We start from the raw sequence: 7,900 nt of genomic DNA on the forward strand, positions 1-7,900 counted from the left end.
GCTCGGCTCCCGCATGCCCTGCGCCGCCGTGTCCTCTGCTGCCCCCTGGCGCCCTGCGAGCTCGCGGCACCGCCCTCTGCGCCCCAAGCCCAGCATGGACTGCGCGGTTGCTTGGCGCCCCGGTGCATCCAGGCTGCTGTGGTCGTCAGAGCCCGGCAGGGACTGCAGGGGGACTGGCCCTCCGAAACACGCCCCCTGCCGCTGGGTCCCCAGGCCAATGGACTGGTTTCAAATTGGGAAAACACACACACCCAGAAGTCTCAGTCGTGTCCGACTCTTTGCGACCCCATGGATTGTAGCCTACCAGGCTCTTCGGTCCATGGCATTTTCCAGGCATGAATACTGGAGTGGGTTGCCGTTTCCTTCTCCATCAAATTGGGAAAGGAGTATTTCAAGGCTGTATACTATCACCCTGCTTATTTAACTTATATGCAGAGTACATCATGTGAAATGCCAGGCTGGATGAATCACAAGCTGGAATCAAGATTTCCAGGAGAAACATCAACAACCTCAGATATGCAGGTGATATCACCCTTATGGCAGAATGACTTCCTTGGTGGCTCAGACGGTAAAAGCATCTGCCTACAATGCTGGAGACCTGGGTTTGATCCCTGAGTCGGGAAGATCCTCTGGAGAAGGAAATGGCAACCCACTCCAGTACTCGTGCCTGGAAAATCCCATGGACGCAGAAGCCTCGTAGGCTCCTATCCATGGGGTCACAAAGAGTCAGACACGACTGAGCGACTTCACTTCCTTCCTTCCTTCCTTATGGCAGAAAGCAAAGAGGAACAGAAGGGCCTCTTCGTGAACGTGAAAGAGGAGAGTGAAAAAGCTGGCTTAAAACTCAACATTCAGAAAATGAAGATAATGGCATCCCATCCCATCACTTCATGGCAAACAGATGGGCAAACAATGGAAACAGTGACAGATTTTATTTTCTTGGGCTCCAAAAGTCACTGCAGATGGTGACTGCACGCATGCAATTAAAGACACTTGCTCCTTGGAAGCTACGACCAACCTTGACAGCATATTAAAAAGCAGAGACATTACTTTGCAGACAAAGGTCCATCTAGTCAAAGCTATGGTTTTTCCAGTGGTCATGTATGGATGTGAGAGTTGGACCATAAAGAAGGCTGAGCACCAAAGAATTGATGCTTTTGAACTGTGGTGTTGGAGAAGACTCTTGAGAGTCCCTTGGACAGCAAGGAGATCAAACCAGTCCATCCTAAAGGAAATCAGTCCTGAATACTCTTTGGAAGGAATGATGCTGAAGCTGAAGCTCCAATACTTTGGCCACCTGATGTGAAGAACTGACCTGTTAGAAAAGATCCTGATTCTGGGATCTTTTCTGGAATTAATGCTTTCAAACTGTGGTGTTGGAGAAGACTCTTGAGAGTCCCTTAGACTGAAAGGAGATCAATCCAGTCAATCCTAAAGGAAATCAGTCCTGAATATTTACTGGAAGGACTGATGCTGAAGCTCCAATACTTTGGCCACCTGATGTGAAGAGTCTACTCATTGGAAAAAACCCTGATGCTGGGAAAGGTTGACAGCAAAAAGAGGGCAGAAGATGAGATGGTTAGATAGCATCACTGACTCAATAGACATAAATTTGAATAAACTCCGGGAGATAGTGAAGGACAGGGGAGCCTGGCTTGCTGCAGTCCATGGAGTCACAAAGAGCTGGACACGACCTCAATAACACAAAACACATACAATAACAACAACAATAAAACATAAAAAATAGGCAGATTAATATCTGACCTCAGAATGAAGAAAAGCTTTCTAACTGTAAAAGCCGATAAACTAATCATAAAGTAAAAGATGAATAAATGTAGCTACCTATTTAACTTTTTGGACTTCCCTGATGGCTCAGATGGTAAAGCATCTGTCTATGATGTGGGAGACCTGGGTTCGATCCCTGGGTTGGGAAGATCCCCTGGAGAAGGAAATGGCAATCCACTCCAGTACTATTGCCTGGAAAATCCCATGGACAGAGGAGCCTGGTAGGCTACAGTCCATGGGGGTCGCAAAGAGTCGGACATGACTGAGCAACTTCATGTTCATATTTAACTTTAGCTTCTGAAGAATAAACAAGAAAAAGGAGGAAATATTATTGACATGTATGATGAAGTGTATTCATATATAAAAAGTACTAACAACTCAAGAAATTAGACAAATGAAGTTGAGTGGCTATTTCACAAAAGGAGAAAGATAATAAATAGGAAAAAATGTTTAATAAAACCAAAAAGCATACATATTGAAATAAGTATATAATTTCAACCATTTCTTCTTTAAATTAGGAAATTAAAATGTTTTATATAAATTTACATTAATACATTCTTACTGAAAAACACAAAAGATAAAAACTCATCTAGCATTTTACATAACCACTTGTATGAAAAACCAGAACTATTCTCAGAGTTGACCACTGTTATCTATTGATATATATAGTTTTTCTGACCTTGTATTTATGATCATACATTGAAATAATTTTGTCTGATAATATGCAGTACAGATGATACTTTCATACTGCTAGTAAGAATATAAACTGATGCAGGTTTTCAGAAAAGCAATCTTGCAATACATATCAAAAACATACCCTCTTATCCAGGAATTCAGCCTCTAGGACATTAGCCACTAAAGAAAATATCAGGGATGTACACAAAGATTTCTTTATAAGAATATTCTATATAACATTATTTATACCTGAAAAATTGCTGGACACAAAATGTTAACATTATGAAATCTGTTAAATAGGACAGCCATTAAAAATCAGGTTTTAAAAAACACCTATTGACATGGTAAAAAAATGTTCAAGATCATTTTCTGTGGAAAAAGCAGGGCCTAAAACTACACACATATAACTGCTTGCCCACACTCATTAGGATGGCTACTATGTAAAAAAAACAAAAAACACCAAATGTTGACAAGGACTGGAATACTGTGCACTACTGATAGGAATATAAAACGGTGCGAATACAGTGGTAGGCCTTCAGAAAGGTATATAGAATTACCATATGACTTGACAATTCCACTTCTAGTTATATACCTAGAAGAACTGAAAGCGGAGTCTTCAGGAGGTATTTGCACATCCCTGTCCATAGCAGCATCATTCGTAGCAGTCAAAAGACGGAAGCAGCCCCAGTGTCTGTGTCATTGACGGATGATGGATAGACAAAACGTGATGTGTATACACAATGGACTCTGTTTCACAGCCTTAAAAAGGAAGTGAATTCTGACACGTTGGACAATATGGATGAACCTAGAGGCCATCACGAAGCCCATCAAAAGAGAGGGCACGGTGCAATTGCACTTACAGGACAGGAAGTAGGCAGATTCCTAGAGACAAAGTGTGAGAGTGGTGGCCAGAGTCTGGAGGGAGGGGGAGATGGACAGTTGGCTGTTAAATAAATACTGAATTTCAATTTTGCAAGAGGAGAAGAGCTGGAGTTCGACTGTACAACCATGTGAGTGTCCTTAACACTTCTGAGATGTACACTTGAAAATATGATGGTAAATATTATGTGTATCTTATTGCAGTTTCAAATTTTTGAATTAAAATATTTTTTAAAAAGCTTGCCTACAGTGAGGCAAATCAGAGAGCTTCCATATGAGCTGATTTAATACCTTGTTCTTAACTATGAAGACAGTAAAGGATCACAAGGAATATCTTTGATATAAAAGCTATTAACTGAAAAAAGAACCCAAGAGAGAAGGAAAACAAAAATATTTTTTCCAAAAAAAAACACATAAATAACATTATAGGATAAGAAGACAAATGTATTCTGTTCACAAGACAGTATGCTCTAAAAAAAGAAAATAAAAAATGTATTAGATAAAGAAGGCATTTAGAAACTTAAAATATAACACCCAACATAAAAATGTCACTAGTAAGTTTGGAAGATAAAGTTAAAAAAAACAACGCCCAGAAAGTTGGTTGAGATGGATAATAAAAGAGAAACAATATGAAAATTAAAGCATTAATCAAGGAAGTCCAACATCTGAATATGTGTTTCAGAAAGAGAGTAAGAAAACACCTGGAAGAAATGAACAAAGCAAACAAAAAACCTCTTATGATCTGAAAGACATAGGTCTTCAAACTGAAAGTTCCCACCCCAGAGTTCAGTGGGATGAATTAACAAGGAGCTACACTGAGAAATTTTAGATCATAAGAGGTAAAGGAAACAAGAATCTTAAATGAAAATATGCAGAGTGAAAGCCAAAAACTTGATATACAAAGTCTCAGGTTACATCAAAAGAACCAGGAATCAGACTGGCTTTGGGCTTCCTGTGCAGCAAATAGTAGAAGCTAAAACACACTGAAGCAATGTCCTCAGGAGTCTCGGGGAAAATGACTTCAAGCCCAGAATTCAATACCCGAATTATCAATAAAGTGAGCGAAAAACCAAAGACATTTTTAGACATACATATGCTTCAAAAGAAAAAAAAAAAAGTTGCCTGCCTTTTCTCAGAAGGTTAGAGAAAATGTCTTCTCTTCAAAACATAGAAAGAAACTAGGAAAGAGGAAGGTGCAGGTTTCAGGAAACATGATCCAACACAGAAAAAAAAAAAAAAAAAAAAAAGAGGCATGAACTTCCTTAGATGGTAAGAAGAGAGAATCTCAGGGAGGCAGCTTTGTGGCAGCCAGCAGACCATGGGTCTGAAGTGGAGAAGAGGGGAAGAGCTCCAGGTGAAGGGTCCACAGGGGGAAGTGGTGCTGAGAGATTATCTGACTGTTTTGGATGTGTGAGAAATTGTATTGAGAAGAATTAATGAGTCCTTACCAATTAAAAAAACCAACAGAGTGATAAGGGCCAACTGGCAAATGTTGAGGAGGCCCTAGAGTGGATCTGGCAACTGTCATGGTCAAGGTTGAAGCAGGCAAGCGTCATCAATGGGTGCTAAATCTCAGGGGAGATTTTGAGGAGGAGCAGAATATTTGCATGATCCTAAACTGCCTCCCCACAGACATAAACTGCAAAGGAGGACTGGAAAACAAGCAAAAACAAACGAACAGTAATGGCGCAGTGGAGAAACTGGGCAAACACAGGCCCTGACTAGGTGATCAGATTAGCATCATCAGCGAGGAGAGCAGGGCACTGTCTCCAGGTGTGACACCCCAAGGAGGACACAGCTTCACCTACTCGGCATCCAGTGGAGAATGCTAGCCTCAGTCGGACCACAAAGAAACCCCGGACAAATGCAGACGAAGGAACATTCAGTTACAGGGGAAAAGCTGGGTGTTAGGGGGCGGGGTGGAGACACTGCTTTCTTCAAACGTCAGTGTCACAAAAGATAAAATATGTAAATCTCCTGGCTTCCCTGCTGGCACAGCGGTAAAGAATCCTCCTGCCAATGCAGGAGATGCAGGTTTGATCCCCGGATTGGGAAGATCCTCTGGAGGCGGAAATGGCAACCCATTCCAGTATTCCTGCCTGGGAAATCCCATGGACAGAGGAGCCTGGCGGGCTACAGTCCATAGGGTTGCAAAGAGTCGGACACGACTGAGGGACTAACAACAACGTGAAAATGTCCCAGGATCAGGAAGGCTAGAGATCTGACAGTGAAATGTAGTACCTGCCCCTTGACTGGATCCTGTGCTCGAGGGAAAACTGCCATAAAGAACATTTTTCACTTAATTGATTACATTGGGATATGGATGATAGATTAACTTCTTAAATCAACCTAAGCTTATGAACCTGTTAGGCTGACAACTGTGGTCATGTTAAAGGAGAAAAATCCTTTTCCTTAGGAAATACACCCTGAAGTGTTTAGGGGTAAGAGAGCCTTGATAGAGGAAACTCACCCTTTAATTACAGATAGATGAATAGATGACGGATGGCTAGCTGGAGAGAGCACAGATAATGCAGACGAGGTGAGGGTACATAGCTATTCCTTGTGCTTATTTTTGCGACTTTGTGTTGTCTGAAACTATTTCAAGTCAAAGTTTAAAAATACTGTAAATACAATATGATACAAGTTTTGTATTATATGTATTATGTATTACTTATCTTTTTAAGATGAAAAGGAAACATCAAACTTTTCTGGGGGATGGGACTATATCAGTTCAGTTCACTCAGTCATGTCCTCCTCTTTGTGATCCCATGGACTGCAGCACACCAGGCTTCCCTGTCCATCACCAACTCCCGGAGCTCGCCCAAACTCATATCCTTCGAGTCGGTGATGCCATGCAACCATCTCATCCTCTGTTGTCCCCTTCTCTTCCTGCCCTCAATCTTTCCCAGCATCGGGGTCTTTTCCAATGAGTGGGTTCTTCACATCAGGTGGCCAAAGTATTGGAGTTTCAGCTTCAGCATCAGTCCTTCCAATGAATATTCAGGACTGATTTCCTTTAGGACGGACTGGTTTGATCTCCTTGCAGTCCAAGGGACTCTCAAGGGTCTTCTCCAACATCATAGTTCAAAAGCATCAATTCTTTGGTGCTTGGTTTTCTTTATGGTCCAACTCACATCCATACACGACTACTGGAAAAACCATAGCTTTGACTAGACATACCTTTGTTGGTAATGTCTCTGCTTTTAATATGCTCTCTAGGTTGGTCATAGCTTTTCTTCCAAGGAGCAAGAGTCTTTTAATTTCATGGGACTATACAGGTGACATTATTTTTCTTTAAATTTACACATTTTTGTATCCTCCCATAATAAGTGGGTATTATTTTTATAATAATAAAAAATATAGTTTTATGGCAGTGGAGGCATTCACGCTTTCAGTGTCACCTCCACACCTGGAGCCCGACGCTTCTGCAGGTCTTCTCACAATGACTGAGTCAGCGCTATTAAAGCACCTGATGTTGATCGAGCAACTTCCTTCTAAGCTGCTCCGGGATTTTATAATTACACTTTATCCTGAGCCTGATTCTTCACGGTAGAGACAGGCCACGCTGAATCATACCTCAAAACAAGAGGATTATTTTACCAGCTCGGAGCGCGCGCTGGCAAGTTATGCACATTCTCTGCTTCCCAGCGCTGCTGATGGTGTCTGCGAACCTGCCTGCAAGCACACATTTAAGCCAGCCATAATGAAAACTGATTTTCCTTACCTGGGTTGTCAATCTGGTGTAAATGATGGAATCTTTTACAGAGCCAGAAAGGAGGGAGCTGGAGAAGGGTGGGTAGCAACCTAAAATACTTCCAGGGACTTCCTGCTGGTCCAGTGGCTAAGACTGCATGCACTCCCAAGGCAGGAGGCCGTGGTTTGGTCCCTGGTCAGGGAACTCGATCCCACGTGCCAAAACTAAAGATCCTGCATGCTGCAACTAAGACCCAGCACAGCCAAATAAACAATTTAAAAAACAGAATACTTTCAGAGCTTGCTGGTCCTTCATGTCTTTACTCCATTGGCATCCTGGGGTGAGAGAGCTGGCAGGTCTCCCCAGACCCTCGACTCCTTCCCCAAATCCTGGAGCCTTCCCCCATTGCTTGGCCCTCATGCAGCTCTGGCAGAAGTGAACTTAGTGCTTGGAATAAGACAAGGGACATTTTAACCAATGACTGGCTAACTGCTGTGTGCTGCACAGCAGGGGCTGACACACTAGAAGATACAATATACAGGTGTGAGTCTCAGCCCAGACGGTACACATAATAAGCCCTGGTTTCCTATGCATTCTACTGCCTATTTCTTAACAAGGAAGTAAGAGGCTTTGAGAACGCAAGAGCAGCTGTCAAGGGGAAATCTCCATATTGTGTTCTTTCAATAATTATCATTTCACACCCAAACAGGTGTTCTGAGATGGAGCTGGCTGGAATCAGAACCACTGTTTCAATGCAAAACATCTTTTCCCAACTAAGCTACTTGCTGGGAACAGGTAGCTTTGCTGGGTCTGAGGCAGGGGCAGGCAAGGAAGTGTGGAGAAGCACTGGCTTTCTCCTGTGGCTGC

This window comes from Budorcas taxicolor, chromosome 5, assembly GCF_023091745.1.
Source record: "Budorcas taxicolor isolate Tak-1 chromosome 5, Takin1.1, whole genome shotgun sequence".
NCBI classification, from domain to species: domain Eukaryota; kingdom Metazoa; phylum Chordata; class Mammalia; order Artiodactyla; family Bovidae; genus Budorcas; species Budorcas taxicolor.